The 19434-nt window shown below is 41.0% G+C and overlaps 1 protein-coding gene across 1 annotated transcript in view; it reads left to right on the forward strand.

Moving 5' to 3' along the window:
- LOC108716110 (sodium/potassium/calcium exchanger 3) overlaps positions 1 to 19434 on the forward strand; it is a 222768-nt gene that overhangs the window by 176957 nt on the left and 26377 nt on the right. The window lies entirely within an intron of this gene.

Here is a 19434-nt window from a genome sequence, read left to right on the forward strand (position 1 = left end):
TATTATCGTTATTCTTATATTGGACTATTAATTATATAGCGTGCTAAACACCGTTTTCGACCAGGCTCAATGAATCATTGCCACAGGGAACTCACATTTAGTGAAGGCAGGAAGGGATGATACAATATACAAAAAAGGGGGGTTGTGGGAGCACTCAAAGGCTAAGTTAAAATATGTTTAAGTACAATGGGAGTGCTACTGATTTGGCCAATTAATCAATGCACTTTCCCTGGTCCCCTGTCTCATATGTAATTCAGTATATACAGTATGCATGTGTTTACTAGAACAGGGGTTTTTAGTTACAAAGTTATGATCAAAGGGGGAAATTCACTAACGGGCGAAAATTCGCCAGCGGTGGCTTCGCTGCCTTCACCACACTTCGCCAGGTGCAACTTCGCACAGACAACGCTAATTCACTAAGTTGCGAAGTATCGTCGAACACTTCCGAAGTTGCGCTAGCGTTAGATCATTTGCATACATTGGGACGTATATGTTGCAGCAAATAAATTACACTACACAAGCCCAGGGAACCTTAATAAAAGAAAATAGAGTTGTTATATTGCTGTACACATAAACCCACGGTATATTTTAGGTGCCATATGTTAGGAAATGTAGGGGGGAAGGAGGGTACCCAAAAAAAATGTGCGATCTTTTTCAGCCTATCACCCTGTAAAAAGGAAAAGACACCAGCGTTTTTTTGTCAACTTTTTTTCAACTCTTCTATTCAATTGCACTTTGCCTGGTCTGAGGTGGCGAAGGCAAGTCTTAGTGAATATGCGTAGTAACGCTCTTTCACCATAACGAAAATACGCCTGGCATTAGAGTGCGAAGTTGCAGTAGTCTTTCACCTTCGCTAGCGTTATTATGCCAGCGCCCGTTAGTAAATCATCAAATGCCAAAATGACGTCACGCTGGTGAATTTTCGCCAGTGTTAGCCACTTCGCCCTTTAATAAATTTGCCCCATAAAGTTGATAAGCTATCATACCACATCAAGTTAAACCCCATATGGTGGTCCCTAACTTGTTTACCTCCGGTCATAGTATAAAAAGGATGCTGTGTGAAACAGGGTATACAGGCATGTGCCAAAGTAAAGGCTTCCAAATTCATCTTAGAATTAATTACGTACAGGTCATCGGTAATTACATACCTTTATACGGAAGTCTATTATTCAGAAAGTTCCAAATTATGGGAAGGCCATCTGCCATAGACTCAATTTTAATCAAATAATTGAAAATTTAAAATGATTTTTAAAATGACTTTTTTTCTAAAGTAATAAAACAGTACCTTCGTTGTACTTGATCCCAACTAAAATATAATTAATCCTTATTGTAGGCAAAATAATCATATTGGGATTATTTCATGTTTAAGTGATTATGTAGTAGACTAAAGGTATAGGGATCCAAATTACATAAAAAGATTCCTTATCCTGAAAACCCCAGATCCTGAGCATTCTGATTATTGATCAATGGAGGGCACTCTCAATGTACCAAAAGTTTAAATAGTTTTGTTAAGTACAGGTGTAATAAGCCCAAAACATGCCCCCATACAAGGCATAACAATAGGCTAAATCTAATACGAATAAACAGACCGAGTGGTATTGCAAAAGATATATATTTACAAAATCATAGGCAATCACTGAAATAAATCAATGTGTTCATACATACAAAATAAGACAAAACTGTCAGCAAAGTGTACAGCTCAAGCATATATACCACGCAAATTTAGTCAAATGCAGATAATCAGAAAAAGGAAGCGGATACCTTCGGGGGCACATTTACTATGGGTCGAATATCGAGGGTTAATTACCCCTCGATATTCGACCATCGAAGTTAAATCCTTCGACTTCATATATCAAAGTCGAAGGATTTACCGAAATTTAAGGAAAAAAAGGAAAAACGTTCGACAGAATGATTCGAAGGATTTTAATTGTTTTTCCTTCGATCAGAAATTGCTAGGAAAGCCTTCCCCATAGGCTAACATTGGTGCTCGGTAGGTTTTAGGTGGGTGGTCGAAGTTTTTTCTAAAGAGACAGTACTATCGAATGGTCGAATAGTCAAAGTTTTTAGTTCGAAACGTTTGATTCGTAGTCGTAGTCGAAGGTTGAAGTAGCCAATTTGATGGTCGAAGTAGCCAAAAAAATACTTCGAAATTCAAAGTATTTTTCATTCTAATCCTTCACTCAAGCTAAGTAAATGTGCCCCATACCTTTGCCACAGATTGAGAATTACCCCGACATTTTGGCTAAAAGCCTTTCTCAAGGGGAGAAAGCATTCTGGATAACAGGTTCCGTACCTGTACTACATTATAATGTGTCAATATATTACATGGAAACCAGGTATCCTTGCATTTCCATCATCTAAAGATCTTTGGAGTTGGTTCTGAATGGGCTTCTATTAATGCTGTACTATGTAGATCTAACATGACTTGACATCATACTAATTTACTGCTAATTATTTCCTTCCTTGCGTCAGTTCTATACCTAATGGGGAAAGTGCTCTCTACACAAACACAATGTACAGTCGTTCGTTACTCTCGTTTCAGTGGTGTTAAAATGAGCTGGAAAATAAATGTTGAAGCCAGTTTGTTTTATATGAAAGCTAATGTTGTGACATTCAGAGATGTATATATGTAAAAACTTTCCAGAACATCACGGAACAAAAGCCTTATGACAGGGTAGGTGCCATTTTTCACTTGACTGGGTTTCTTTCTGCTAAACTGTTTAAGCTTTGGTGTCGCTGACATTTTAAATAAATTGTATTTTATAAAGTAACAAAGGGAAAATAACCTTAGTGCTATCAGTCTCGCTGAATAATACTCGGCCGTGTGTGCTCTGCCTCGGATTAACCAGGAAATGAAAAGGACACAAAATGGAAAATTATTTAAATCTGTACATTTAAATATGTTTAAATGTGATTTCTTGGAGGCAGAAGTCCTGGTTTTATTGCAGTGTGTCTGCTCTGGTTCCTACAGACATTTGTTTATTTGGTGCATAAACAACTTCCAGCCCATTCAGTCTCGTGCTGTTGTGTTCATTGGAACCTGTAGTGGAACAAACACACGTGATGGCAGGGCATGAAAGCCTTATGTGTTTTTAAATAAAGATATTGTCATGTATAGTACAAAGTTCTATTTGGGAGTGCGACTGTTTTCTGGTGTTTGGAGCCATTTAAAAGGACACAGAGGTGTTGAACACCATTGGCTCATTGTATTGTGGTTTAAAAACTAAAATATATTGGAATTAAAAATTTACAGGTATGGGATTCGTTATCTGGAAACCCATTATCTAGAAGGCTCCAAATTAGGGGATGGGCATCTCACATAGACTCCATTATAATCAAATAATTTAAACTTTTAGAAATGATTCCCTTTTTCTCTGTAACAATAAAACAGTACCTTGTATTTGTTCTCAACTAAAATATAATTAATCCTTACTATATGCAAAACAAGACTGTTGGGTTTGATTAATATTTCAATGACTTTTTAGTCATCTGCCCATTAACATTCTCAGGAACGGAGCAAAAAACACAATTTAAAAAAAAAATAGCATGAATGCCTTGTAAGATTTATTTTAATTCAGGTGAGTTTTCGCCAGTGTCAGCTTCGCACCCCTCACACCACTTCGCCAGGCGCAAATGCGCTACAAATAAGCTAATTCACTAAAATGCAAAGTTTCGGCCCGGGTGTCGAACACTGGCGGTTTTCACTACCGTTACTTCGGCAGTGCGAGCATTTCATAGCAAAGATGCGCTAGCGTTCATTTGTGCCTACAGAAAATTCGCTAGTGATCTTGCACTTAGGTTAATTTGCATACGGCGGGAAATTTAAAGTTGTATTGAGGTTTTTATTATAAATGGTGCAAATGCTTGAAGTTACCACTTTTTATTAGACGTGTCCAGGGAACCTTAATAAAGACAAGAGATTTAATATAATGCCCTACACATGAGCCCACTGTAAAATGAATGTTCCATACGTTATAAAATGTGTGGAGAAAACTGGTTACCCAAAAAAAGTTAGGACTTTTCCAGCAAATCCACTTAAAAAAAGGAAAAGTCGCCAGAGTTTTTTGAACTTTATATACTTTATGATACAAGTTTCTATCCGTTTTGCCCATTGCAAGAGCAGATCTGACTGTGCATATATGCCCAAATAATTTAATTTCAAGTGGGTGTGGGATAGTGATATGCTGGTCGGGATTTCCCCGACCGGCACCTGACCCTAACTCGCCCGCATCTGGCTTCCTGGTTGCTTTTATAGACCCGTACTGACTCGCCCTGCCGATGACATCACAAATGGGGCGGGGCGAGCAGGTGCAGCGTCTATAAAAGACGTCAGGCCGAACCCGCCCGACCCACGGTTATCGGCCTGGCCCGAAAATCACTAGTGTGGGATACCACTGCCAATGAGGCCACAAGCCACACATCAACAGTGTCACAAACATGGGAAAATTGGCCCTGGTCCAGTAACCCATAGGAACCATTAAACGCTTTTGTAATGGAATGTAAAAGTAGCTGCTCACTAGGGCTGCCACGATGCCACCCTGGATATCAGACCAATGGAGTGAATAGTAACCAGTATCTTGTATATACTGGAGATGACCAACCTATGGCCCTCCAATCTAGTAGTGGTGGGACCACAGCTACAGCCCCTTGTATCCCAACAACAGCCATAGTGGAATATGGCTCAGGTGGGACCACACTAAGATGCACACGGTTTCCGTGTTCTCTGGCAAATACAGATGGTTGATTTCTTTCTCAATTCAGTGGAAGATGTATCCTGATAAACACGTACAATGGCAATATCTGGGATGTGCAAGCTGGCTCTGCCACATATATAGACCCTGTTGCTCATTGAGTTGTACCAAAACAATCAATCCCTTTAAGCTTAGCTAATGTGATGTGTATGGCCTTGCCACTAAAAGAGACAGCTCAAGAACATTAGATCTAGGAAATAGCATGCAATGTCATACAGCCAATCCTGCGCTTTGTATTCCGTACGACTGCGAGATGTGTGGCTGAATAAATATGTGGCCCATAATGACACTGTTACAACACACCATCTATAGTATGTCCAGCAATCATGTGCAAGAATAAAAAAAATAGAAGTTTTTCCTCATCTTCACACATTTTTACTCAAATTGCCCCCACATTTATAGATGAAGAATAGTTTATTTAAATAAAAGCTCACTGAGACCAGGGCCAGACTGCCCATGGAGCCTGGGGTTTAATACTATTAATCAATATTTATCAAAATTTAGATTTGTGTTACGTTTGATGTTTTTTCTACTTCTAATAAAATATTAACTATAAACATTAAACCTCAAATAAACAATCAACGAATAAACACAAATGGTACCGTACATATTAAAATGAAAAAAACTCGAATGAGTTTTTCCGTGTTTTTTTTTTCTTAAAGGGGTTGTTCACCTTTGAGTTAACTTTTAGTATGATGTAGAGAGTGATATTCTGAGACTATTTGCAATTGGTTTTCATTTTCTTTTATTTGTGGTCTATGCGTTATTTCGCTTTTTATCCAGCAGCTCTCCAGTTTGCCATTTCAGCAGTATGGTTGATAGGGTATAAATTACCCTAGAAACCATGCCCTGATGTGAATAATTTGCAGGTTGAGCACTCACCGTATTTGTGTGGAACTGATGTAAATAAGAGACTGGAATATGAATGTGAGAGGGCCTGAACAGAGTGATAAAAAGTAGCAATAGCAATATATGTGTAGCTTTACAGAGCATGTGTTTTTAGATGGGGTTGCTGACCCCCATTTGAAAGAAGAAGAAGGAAAATAATTAAAAAACTCTAAAAAATAAATTAATAAAGACCAATTGAAAAGTTGCTTAGACCTGGCCATTCTGTAACATACTAAAAGTTAACTTAAACATGTTTTTTAAACCATTAATCACATTCATGATTTATAGCCAAAATCCAATTGCAGGAATAAAAAATACACTTGCATGGTAGAAATACATTAAACCTGCATCTCATCTTGGCTAGAGGGTCCACTTTACTGGTGAGATATTTTCAGAATATTCTTTATAGATTTTGAAACTTCTGTCATTTAGCTGTAGTTAGACTACCACTTGGAATCGCACAGTTATACTGTTAATTCTACTCCCACCCACCTTGGAAGTGGCCTCCAGCTTTCTTACAATAATGGCACAATAAATATAGGTCCCACCCTGTTGGCTGCAAATATTAATATTCTATTTGAAAGAAAGATGGTGAAAATGTGTACAGTATATGAACATAGTATACAGTGATCCCCAACCAGTAGCTCGTGAACAACATGTTGCTCTCCAACCCCTTGGATGTTGCTCCCAGTGGCCTCAAAGCAGGTGCTTATTTTTGAATTACAGGCTTGGAGGCAAGTTTTGGTTGTATAAAACCAGGTGTACTGCCAAACAGAACCTCAATGTAGGTTGACAATCCACATAGGGGCTACCAAATGGCCAATCACAGTACTTATTTGGCACCCCAAGAACATTTATCATGCTAGTGTTGCTCTCCAACCCTTTTACTCCTGAATGTTGCTCTCATGTTTAAAAGGTTGGGGATCCTTGGTATAATGTATCTAATTTGATGATATGTACACAATCAACAAAGTAATGGGCATATATAGATTTTATGTACACAATCAACAAAGTAATGGCCACATATCGATTTTTCACTATTAATGTGACTATATTCCCAGCCTGTCTCATATACATTGGTGTAAATCATGAGCAGGACTGGAGCTGAGACCATCACTGTACAAACTTCAAGTTTAGTTTAGAGAAGCTCACATGTACAGTATGTGTGTGAATATATATATATATATATATATATATATATATATATATATATATATATAGATATATATAGATATATATAGATATATATATATATATATATGCGCTTGATTTTTACCTATTGCTGATGATGATGGAATCAGTAAATAATTTGGAGCCAAAGTTTGACTCTGAAGCTTATAAACACAAGCATAGGCTAGGCATGAAATAGAAGCACCAATAACTACTGTATTCTACTGTCTGACTTTAAAAATACATTGAAATAGATCAATGTAATATAGTAGGCTTTCACATCAACAGAAATAGCAAACATTTAGTTGTTTAAATTCTGTTTAAACAGGTTGGGTATAAATAATCCCTATATCTCCGTTTGAAGACTGTAAACATTTGAGGTACAACGGGAAATATGTAATGTAAATATTCCTCTTTCATGTTTATGAGGTCAGCATTGCTGCCAGGAAGGTTCCATAGGGATTCCACGTTCCCCTCTTGAAATGCTAGTTATACATAGACATTCTAGATACTGCATTTATTTGTCCTGCTCAACTGAGCTTAGGAGGGGATGCTTTCTAATTACAGAATGATGAGGTCTGTCTGTAAAGCTACTAAGAAAATGTTGGGCTTGTTCCTGTTTTAGAACTACTTGGGCATTTTTTTATGTGTCTGGCTACTTTTTGGCTGACCATACCCCTAACACCGTTCCCTTAATAACACTGTACCCCATGTAACACCAGGTCACATTTACTCTGCTGTTAGGCTGGTTTAAGTCAGTGGTCATCAAACCAGTTCAGTTCAAGTCCTACTTAAAGGTCCAACCTTTATCCTCTTGAAGGTTCGGCCTTTGGTCAGGTCATAGTTTTAATAGTTTTAACAATATCTTGGAAAGCAAATGCATATTCATTCCAGATATCACCCTAACTGACCTTCAGTCTGGGCTTTCAAATGCAAAGGGCCGTTCTCTCCAAATTTCACCCTAAATGGCCTTTAGGCTGAGCCCCCTGCCACTGCCCTAAGTTTACTAAACACTGGTGTTAGTGGATTTTCATGATGTTTATGCTGTGGCATAGGTAGGAAGGAGGCGGGATCAAGCACTTAAAAAAATAGTGAGTTTTGTCCAAACAGTTACCTTCATGAAATCTAAATAACACAGAACAAGAATCTGGAAAATGATTACGTATTCAACTTTTAATATTGCATCTCCTGTTAGTTTATTATATCCGTTTATAAATGGGAAATGGTATTTCCTGCTGGGTTCGTCATATAGCTCTTAATATACGTTCTGCTTAGATCCTAAGTTTACTCTTGTGATTTTTATTTAATCTTGCATTATATCCTTGCTCTAGGAATTTATCTTTCCATCCTTGGTTTAAAACTCTGGCACTAAACAGTTTATGGGAGCTAGACAGGATCTGGCAGAGAATTCTAAATCTAACCGTTTCTATTAGTTGATATTATCTAGTTACAGGAGCTCTGTCCAGGGATATAGTTGTGCTCATCTTCCAATTACTAGACTTATAAAAACATTGGTATAAACGGGTCCTGTCTCTGAATTAAACAATGTTATAATTGGGCCTGAACTAAGGGTAGGAAGACGAGGCACAAGTTTGTGCTTTTGTCCCCACTACCACCAGCTCCCACTGGAGCCAGGGTTGGTCTGTAAGAATTCCAACAGGATCCCTAGTGGATTAGGCCCTAGGGAGCCCCACCCTGGGGCAATTCTCAGCAGCACATCCTTATTTCCACTGTGTGCCTATATAAAATTATGAAAATATTAGCTACAATATTTGCTAGCAGTGTTCTAACCTGACTAATGCACACATCTGACCTGGTATATTTTGTTCAGTAAATGTCCCCCAAAATCAGAAAACCTGGTAATGTATATAAGTCTTGGAATTTTACTAAATATACCAGTAATGTACAGGCTCTAATTGCAGATGGACAAAAGGTTGTCACTTTTTACTAGTTAATAGGGATGTCGCGGACTGTTCGCCGGCGAACTTGTTCGCGCGAACATCGGCTGTTCGCGTCCGCCGCAAGTTTGCGAACGTCGCGCGACGTTCGCCATTTTGGGTTCGCCTTACCTGGCGCTTTTTTTTGACCTCTCACCCCAGACCAGCAGATACATGGCAGCCAATCAGGAAGCTCTCCCTCCTGGACCACCCCCACACCCCCTGGACCACTCCCCTTCCATATATAAACTGAAGCCCTGCAGCGTTTTTTCATTCTGCCTGTGTGTGCTTGGAAGAGCTAGTGTAGGGAGAGAGCTGCTAGTGATTTCACTGATTTGAGGGACAGTTGATAGTAAGTTTGCTGGCTAGTAATCTACTTGATACTGCTCTGTATTGGAGGGACAGAAGTCTGCAGGGATTTGAGGGACATTTTAGGGTAGCTTTGCTGGCTAGTAATCTACCTTCTACTGCAGTGCTCTGTATGTAGCTGCCTGCTGTGGGCACTGATCTCTTCTGATCTCATCTGCTGACTGCTGTAATAACCCAATAGTCCTTGTAAGGACTGCTTTTATTTTCTTTTTTGTTGTTTTACTTTGCTACTTTAACAGCCAAGTGCTATTAGTCTAGCAGTGTTGGGGAGTGGGACTGGTGTGCTACTGTGCTGCTCCTAGTAGTTCAGCAGCACCAACCCGAGAATATTTTTTTTTTTTAATATACATATAATTTTTATTTTTATTTTACTTATCTTACTGTTCTTTAAGGTGTCCAGTGCTGTTTGCTGTTCTTCATAGTAGTGCACCAATAGTAGTGCACTTGCAGGCATTATTTGCCCAGTGGCCATCTAGCTGTGTGAGCTTGTTCACATTCTGTCTAAATATCAATGATAATACCGTCTCCAGAAACACCACCTGAGTGACGTTTTTCAAGCAGCAATAATATATTCCGTATCCACCACTGCTGTAGTGTATACGTTGACCTTGTAGGCATTATTTGCCCAGTGTGTTCTTCATTTTCAAACCACTGCCACTTAGCTGTGTGAGCTTGTTCACATTCTGTCTAAATATCAATAATAATACCGTCTCCAGAAACACCACCTGAGTGACGTTTTTCAAGCAGCAATAATATATTCCGTATCCACCACTGCTGTAGTGTATACGTTGACCTTGTAGGCATTATTTGCCCAGTGTGTTCTTCATTTTCAAACCACTGCCACTTAGCTGTGTGAGCTTGTTCACATTCTGTCTAAATATCAATAATAATACCGTCTCCAGAAACACCACCTGAGTGACGTTTTTCAAGCAGCAATAATATATTCCGTATCCACCACTGCTGTAGTGTATACGTTGACCTTGTAGGCATTATTTGCCCAGTGTGTTCTTCATTTTCAAACCACTGCCACTTAGCTGTGTGAGCTTGTTCACATTCTGTCTAAATATCAATAATAATACCGTCTCCAGAAACACCACCTGAGTGACGTTTTTCAAGCAGCAATAATATATTCCGTATCCACCACTGCTGTAGTGTATACGTTGACCTTGTAGGCATTATTTGCCCAGTGTGTTCTTCATTTTCAAACCACTGCCATCTAGCTCTGTGAGCTTGTTCACATTCTGTCTAAATATCAATAATAATACCGTCTCCAGAAACACCACCCGAGTGACGTTTTTCAGGCAGCAATAATATATTCCGTATCCACTGCTGTAGTAGTGTATACGTTGACCTTGTAGGCCTTGTTTGCCCAGTGTGTTCTTCTTCTTCTTCATTTTCAAACAACTTCCATCTAGCTGTGTGAGCTTATTCACATTTTGTCTAAATATCAATAATAATACCGTCTCTAGAAACACCACCCGAGTGACGTTTTTCAAGCAGCAATAATATATTCCGTATCCACCACTGCTGTAGTGTATACGTTGACCTTGTAGGCATTATTTGCCCAGTGTGTTCTTCATTTTCAAACCACTGCCACTTAGCTGTGTGAGCTTGTTCACATTCTGTCTAAATATCAATAATAATACCGTCTCCAGAAACACCACCTGAGTGACGTTTTTCAAGCAGCAATAATATATTCCGTATCCACCACTGCTGTAGTGTATACGTTGACCTTGTAGGCATTATTTGCCCAGTGTGTTCTTCATTTTCAAACCACTGCCACTTAGCTGTGTGAGCTTTTTCACATTCTGTCTAAATATCAATAATAATACCGTCTCCAGAAACACCACCTGAGTGACGTTTTTCAAGCAGCAATAATATATTCCGTATCCACCACTGCTGTAGTGTATACGTTGACCTTGTAGGCATTATTTGCCCAGTGTGTTCTTCATTTTCAAACCACTGCCACTTAGCTGTGTGAGCTTTTTCACATTCTGTCTAAATATCAATAATAATACCGTCTCCAGAAACACCACCTGAGTGACGTTTTTCAAGCAGCAATAATATATTCCGTATCCACCACTGCTGTAGTGTATACGTTGACCTTGTAGGCATTATTTGCCCAGTGTGTTCTTCATTTTCAAACCACTGCCATCTAGCTCTGTGAGCTTGTTCACATTCTGTCTAAATATCAATAATAATACCGTCTCCAGAAACATCACCCGAGTGACGTTTTTCAGGCAGCAATAATATATTCCGTATCCACTGCTGTAGTAGTGTATACGTTGACCTTGTAGGCCTTGTTTGCCCAGTGTGTTCTTCTTCTTCTTCATTTTCAAACAACTCCCATCTAGCTGTGTGAGCTTGTTCACATTCTGTCTAAATATCAATAATAATACCGTCTCCAGAAACACCACCTGAGTGACGTTTTTCAAGCAGCAATAATATATTCCGTATCCACCACTGCTGTAGTGTATACGTTGACCTTGTAGGCATTATTTGCCCAGTGTGTTCTTCATTTTCAAACCACTGCCACTTAGCTGTGTGAGCTTGTTCACATTCTGTCTAAATATCAATAATAATACCGTCTCCAGAAACACCACCTGAGTGACGTTTTTCAAGCAGCAATAATATATTCCGTATCCACCACTGCTGTAGTGTATACGTTGACCTTGTAGGCATTATTTGCCCAGTGTGTTCTTCATTTTCAAACCACTCCCATCTAGCTCTGTGAGCTTGTTCACATTCTGTCTAAATATCAATAATAATACCGTCTCCAGAAACACCACCTGAGTTGTTGTTGTTTTTGTTTTAAAAATAATGCCAGGCAAAGGCAGGCCGCCACGCAGAGGCACTAGGGGCCGTGCTGCTATGCTATCCTGTGGCCCTAGGAAATTGCCCAGTTTTAAAAAGGCAATGACCCTGAACTCCCAAAATGCTGAAGAGGTAGTTGACTGGCTTACACAGCACACCCCATCCTCTACCGTTTCTAACTTTACCACAACATCCTCATCCTCCACTGCTATGGGCACCCCACGTAACACTTCCTCCACCACCGGTGCCCCTTCTTCACTGGAGTCAGAGGAGTTATTTTCACATGAGTTTCTTGAACTGAGTGATGCGCAACCATTATTGGCAGAAGAAGATGAAGGAGATGAGGACGTTACACCAGATTTAATTCTGGCAGAGAACACAACAGAGATGGACATAATGAGTGATGACGAGGAGGTCCCCGCTGCTGCTTCCTTCTGTGAGCTGTTAGAAGAAATTGATGCATCTGAGGAGAATGATGATGAGGAGATTGATGTTTTGTGGGTGCCCAGTAGAAGAGAGCAAGAGGAGGATAGTTCAGATGGAGAGACGGAGAGTCAGAGAGGCAGGAGGAGAATAAGACTTAGAAGAAGCAGGGAGGACAGCTCGCAGGGAACAGTAGGGCAACAACATGTATCGGCACCTGTGGTCAGCCGGCCAACGCACCCGCGATTGCCGCCAACGCCGCCGACTTCTACTTTTACCCCCAGATTGCCAGCCTCAAAAAGGTCAGCAGTGTGGGATTTTTTTAATGTGTGTGCCTCTGACAAAAGCGTTGTAATTTGCAATGAGTGCAGTCAGAAACTGAGTCTTGGGAAGCCCAACAGCCACATAGGTACAACTTCTATGCGAAGGCACATGAACGGCAAGCACAAAGCACTTTGGGAGCAACACCTCAAAGGCAACAGGCAAACTAAAAGCCACCCTCCTTCTGGTCCAGCATCTTACTGCTCTACCTCTGCTGTCCTTGACCCGTCTGAACCACCCTCCACTCCGCCTTCCACCTTGACCACCAGTTCCCATTCCCAGTCATCTGCCCCCAGCCAAGTTTCTGTGAGGGCCATGTTTGAGCGTAAGAAGCCAATGTCTGCGAGTCACCCCCTTGCCCGGCGTCTGACAGCTGGCTTGTCTGCACTCTTAGCCCGCCAGCTTTTACCATACCAGCTGGTGGACTCTGAGGCCTTCCGCAAATTTGTAGCAATTGGGACACCGCAGTGGAAGGTACCCAGCCGCAATTTTTTTTCAAAAAAGGGAATACCACACCTGTACCACCATGTGCAGAGCCAAGTCACCGCATCTCTGTCACTTAGTGTTGGGCCAAAGGTCCATATGACTACTGACGCATGGTCCTCCAAGCATGGTCAGGGCAGGTATGTCACCTACACTGCCCACTGGGTGAACTTGGTCATGGCTGGGAAGCAGGAAATGTGTGGCTCAACAACGACAGTGGAGTTGGTGTCACCGCCACGGATTGCACGCGGTTCTGCCACCACCTCTACTCCTCCTTCGCTCTCTACCTCGTCTTCTTCCTCTTCTTCGTCCTCTGCTGCTGGGTCCTCCTCCTCCTCCACACCTGTGCACCCCCAGCTCCCCCTAGGCTATTCGACGTGCCAGGTACGCCGTTGTCATGCTGTCTTGGGGATGACGTACCTGGAAAGCAAAAACCATACCGGATCTGTACTCCTGTCATCTCTGCAGTCACAGGCCGATCGGTGGCTGACCCCACACCAACTGAAGATCGGAAAAGTGGTGTGTGACAATGGAAGCAATCTGTTGGCAGCACTGAGACTGGGCAATTTAACACATGTGCCCTGCATGGCACATGTTCTGAATTTAATAGTACAACGTTTTGTCTCAAAGTACCCAGGATTCCAGGACGTTCTCAGGCAGTCCAGGAAGGTGTCGGCCCATTTCAGACGTTCCTATACAGCCATGGCACGCCTTGCTGACATTCAGCAGCGGTACAACATGCCAGTCAGGCGTTTGATTTGCGACAGCCAGACTCGCTGGAATTCAACGCTCCTCATGTTGGAACGTCTGCTGCAACAACAAAGAGCCGTCAACAAATACCTGTTTGAACTGGGTGGTAGGACTGGATCTGCAGAGCTGGGGATTTTTTTCCCCCGTTACTGGGTGCTTATGCGCGATGCCTGCAGGCTCATGCGCCCTTTTGAAGAGGTTACAAATATGGTCAGTCGCACCGAAGGCACCATCAGCGACCTAATACCCTTTGCTTTCTTCCTGGAGCGTGCCGTGCGACGAGTGACAGATGAGGCTGTAGACCAGCGTGACGAGGAGCAGGAAGCGCACGATTTCTGGTCGGAATCACCAGAACGAACCCAGGCACCTGCTGCAACGCAGGGAGAGGTGTCAGAAGTGGAGTCAGAGGAGGAAGGTGGCTTTGTGGAGGAGGAGGACCAACAGGAGCAGGCTTCCCAGGGGGCTAGTGGTGACCTTTTGGGGACCCCTGGTCTTGTACGTGGCTGGGGGGAGGAGACCGTGGATGATGCAGTCCTTGATAACGAGGAAGCGGAGATGGATACCTCTGCATCCAACCTTGTGAGAATGGGGTCTTTCATGCTGTCATGCCTGTTGAAGGACCCCCGTATCAAGAGGCTTAAGGAGAAGGACCTGTACTGGGTCGCGACTCTACTAGACCCTCGGTACAAGCATAAAGTGGCAGAAATGTTACCAACATACCACAAGTCTGAAAGGATGCTGCATTTACAAACCAGCCTGCAAAACATGTTGTACAATGCTTTTAAGGGTGATGTCACTTCAGGAACTCATCAACATTCCAGGGGCAGAGGTGCCAGTAATCCTGCCACGAGCGCACCTGCAAGGACAAAGCACTTTGGCCACTCTGTAACGTCAGACATGCAAATGTTTTTCAGTCCAAGGCAGCGGCAGAACCCTTCGGGATCCACCCTCAAAGAACGCCTCGACCGGCAGGTAGCGGACTACCTGGCATTAACTGCAGATATCGACACTCTGAGGATGAACCCCTGGACTACTGGGTGCGCAGGCTTGATCTGTGGCCAGAGCTGTCACAATTTGCCATGAACCTCTTGTCTTGCCCCGCCTCAAGTGTCCTCTCAGAAAGGACCTTCAGTGCAGCAGGAGGGATTGTAACTGAGAAGAGAACTCGCCTAGGTCACAAAAGTGTGGATTACCTGACATTTATTAAAATGAATGAGGGGTGGATCTCGGAGGGTTACTGCACGCCGGAAGACTTGTTCTGAGTTTCTGATTCTGACTCCCCATGCAGCTGTCCTTCTCTGCACGCCTCATGACTCCACATACAGCTGTCCTTTAGCTTCCTCCTCCCTCCACCACCGTTACAAACTAGGGTGCAAACCCTACTGGTTTAATTTGAATCCAGGTAAATCCTGAGTTTTTCTGGCCTCTGTGCTTCAGTGGCTGCGACCAAAAAAAACAGAATATTTTCAGCATTTATATGGCATATTTTTTCTGGCCTCTGTGCTTCAGTGGCTGTGACAAAAAAAATGAATATTTTCAGCATTTATATGGCATATTTTTTCTGGCCTCTGTGCTGCAGTGGCTGCGACAAAAAAAAATTAATATTGTTTGCATTTATATCGCATATTTTTTCTGGCCTCTGTGCTGCAGTGGCTGCGACCAAAAAAAACAGAATATTTTCAGCATTTATATGGCATATTTTTTCTGGCCTCTGTGCTTCAGTGGCTGCGGCCAAAAAAAACAGAATATTTTCAGCATTTATATGGCATATTTTTTCTGGCCTCTGTGCTTCAGTGGCTGTGACAAAAAAATGAATATTTTCAGCATTTATATGGCATATTGTTTCGGCCTCTGTGCTTCAGTGGCTGCGACAAAAATAAATGAATATTTTCAGCATTTATATGGCATATTTTTTCTGGCCTCTGTGCTTCAGTGGCTGCGGCCAAAAAAAACAGAATATTTTCAGCATTTATATGGCATATTTTTTCTGGCCTCTGTGCTTCAGTGTCTGCGACAAAAAAAATTTATATTGTTAGCATTTATATGGCATATTTTTCCTGGCCTCTGTGCTGCAGTGGCTGCGACAAAAAAAATTAATATTGTTTGCATTTATATGGCATATTTTTTCTGGCCTCTGTGCTGCAGTGGCTGCGACCAAAAAAAACAGAATATTTTCAGCATTTATATGGCATATTTTTTCTGGCCTCTGTGCTTCAGTGGCTGTGACAAAAAAATGAATATTTTCAGCATTTATATGGCATATTGTTTCGGCCTCTGTGCTTCAGTGGCTGCGACAAAAATAAATGAATATTTTCAGCATTTATATGGCATATTTTTTCTGGCCTCTGTGCTTCAGTGGCTGCGACCAAAAAAAACAGAATATTTTCAGCATTTATATGGCATATTTTTTCTGGCCTCTGTGCTTCAGTGGCTGTGACAAAAAAATGAATATTTTCAGCATTTATATGGCATATTGTTTCGGCCTCTGTGCTTCAGTGGCTGCAACAAAAATAAATGAATATTTTCAGCATTTATATGGCATATTTTTTCTGGCCTCTGTGCTTCAGTGGCTGCGGCCAAAAAAAACAGAATATTTTCAGCATTTATATGGCATATTTTTTCTGGCCTCTGTGCTTCAGTGTCTGCGACAAAAAAAATTTATATTGTTAGCATTTATATGGCATATTTTTCCTGGCCTCTGTGCTGCAGTGGCTGCGACAAAAAAAAATTAATATTGTTTGCATTTATATGGCATATTTTTTCTGGCCTCTGTGCTGCAGTGGCTGCGACAAAAAAAATTAATATTGTTTGCATTTATATGGCATATTTTTTCTGGCCTCTGTGCTGCAGTGGCTGCCACAAAAAAAAATTAATATTTTCAGCATTTATATGGCATATTGTTTCTGGACTTCTGGTTCAGTGGCTGCGACAAAAAAAACATAATTTTTCAGGAAAGTACACATGCCTAATTTTTCAGGGTTCTGCAACAGTGGCAAAATCGCATCTTTTATGGTCACCGCAGGTGATCAATAAAGTAGACCAAAACTGGGCCCACACTGCAGAATCAGTGTTTTTTGGTTCACTTCACTGTACATTGAATTACCTCTGCCTGACCGTGCACGTGCGCACAAGCACGGTGACTGCTAAACACACCACTACAGAAATATTGCCACCAACAGGACGAACATCCTGGAGGTGACAAGCAACTAGTAATTAAAAACTATTATTTGCTCACTTGACGGTATCATTCATTAAAGCTCTTTGCGTCTTTTTGCGTTGCAGTAAGCACCGCGTTTCGTCTTTGCGTGTGAACAGGCTGTAACCTTTACACGACTTGATTGGCATGTAGACGCCGGACGTTTTAAAGCATTTTATTACACAGGTTTAGAAATGTAGTGTGATTTCTGCCCTTTACAGCACAAAACGCAGCGCTGTGTCAACAATGGATTTTTTAGAAACATTTTTGCCCTTGATGCCCCTCTGGCATGGCACTGTCCAGGTCGTTGCACCCTTTAAACAACTTTAAAATCATTTTTCTGGCCAGAAATGTCTTTTCTAGCTTTTAAAATTCGCCTTCCCATTGAAGTCTATGGGGTTCGCGACGTTCGCGAACCGTTCGCATTTTTGACGCAAGTTCGCGAATATGTTCGCGAACATTTTTTCCGACGTTCGCTACATCCCTACTAGTTAAATAAAAAATACAGTTTAACTTGCAAACTAAGTGAATATTATATATATATATATATATAATGCCTTTAGGGAATGTTCAATCTGTGTAACCCAGTCTATGGAAAGCTATGTGGAAGAGAACATTGAGTTTCTTGTTATAGCAAGTATTATCTACCTACTCCAATTGTCTGCCCTCTGTGGTATTTGTAATTAAGTTGCTCAGGATTTCCCCCAACCACCTGTCCTGTAAACATCGACCATTCCTTTCCTGTTTCTAAATCTGGTTCCTCACAGATCACTCCTGTTTTCTTCTTTTACTGCTCGGTACTGAAAGCCCCATTGGCACTTTTTGTGCTTATTTTAATGCAGATGGCACCCCAGAATATTCTTTATTCAATTGCATACCTCATACTCTGAGAGGCTTGGTGCCACTTGTTGTTTTCTCAACACCAGACATGGGCAGCAAAAGGCGTTGAATGGGTCTGTACTCCCATAGTACATTAATATAAATTTCAAAAAAGGTCCTTGTTCCTTAGATAATAACAATATTCTCTGCCTTGTTCAATGATCCAAAAGTGATTGGTCCTTTGGTCTATATAGGCAACCAATCATCCAATACAGCATTTAATGGGACGTTCAACTTATCTTGCATTTGGATGTACTTTAAATGGGTGGTTCACCTTTAAGTTAACTTTAAGGGGCAAATTTACATATGGTCGAATATCGAGGGTTAATTAACCCTCGATACTCGACTGCCGAATGTAAATCCTTCGAATTCGAATATCGAGGTCAAAGGATTTACCGCAAATAGTTCGATTGAATGATCGAACGAAAAATCTTCGATCGAACAATTAGATCCTTCGAATCGTTCGATTCGAAGGATTTTAATCCATAGTTCAAACGATTTTTCATCGACCGAAAAATTGTTACAAAGCCTATGGGGACCTTCCCCATAGGCTAACATTGCACCTCGGTAGGTTTTAGTGGCGAAGTAGGGTGTCGGAAGTTTTTTTTAAAGAGACAGTACTTCGACTATCGAATATTCGAACGATTTTTAGTTTGAATCGTTCGATTCAAAGTTGTAGTCGAAGTAGCCAATTCGATGGTCGAAGTAGCCAAAAAAAACATTCGAAATTCAAAGAATTTTTTTATTCTATTCCTTTACTCGAGCTAAGTAAATGGACCCCTAAGTATGCTAAATACTGGCCAATTCTAAGCAACTTTTTCATCGGTCTTCATTATTTATATGTTGTGCGTTTGCCTTCTTCTTATGACTCTTTCCAGCATTCAAATGGGGGTCACTGACCCCATCTAAAAACATATGCTCTGTAAAGCTACAAATGTATTGTTATTGCTACTTTTATTACTCAGCTTTCTATTCAGGCCTCTCCTATTCATATTCCAGTCTCTTATTGAAATCACTGAATGGTTACTAGGGTAATTTGGACCCTAGTAACCAGAGAGTTGCTAAATAACTCAAAAACAACAAATAATAAAACATTAAAACCAATTGCTAATTGTCTCAGAATATCACTCTCTATATCATACTAAAAGTTCATCTAAAGGTGAACAACCCCTTTAGGCAACTTTGCAACTGATATTTTCCTTTTAATTTGTGCCTGTGTAAAAACACCACAGTATTCTTCATACTCAAATTCATTTATTATGCTTCATACTAGGTTCAGTTTAATTAAAATTTCTTATTAGAAATTACGGATGCACCGTATCCACTATTTTGGATTCGGCCGACCCCCCTAAATCCTTTGCAAAAGATTCGGCCGAATATCGAAACGAATCTGAATCCTAATTTGCATATGCAAATTAGGGGTGTGAAAGGGAAAAAAAATTTCACTTCCTTG

The sequence above is a fragment of the Xenopus laevis genome, chromosome 5L (assembly GCF_017654675.1).
Source record: "Xenopus laevis strain J_2021 chromosome 5L, Xenopus_laevis_v10.1, whole genome shotgun sequence".
Classification (NCBI taxonomy): domain Eukaryota; kingdom Metazoa; phylum Chordata; class Amphibia; order Anura; family Pipidae; genus Xenopus; species Xenopus laevis.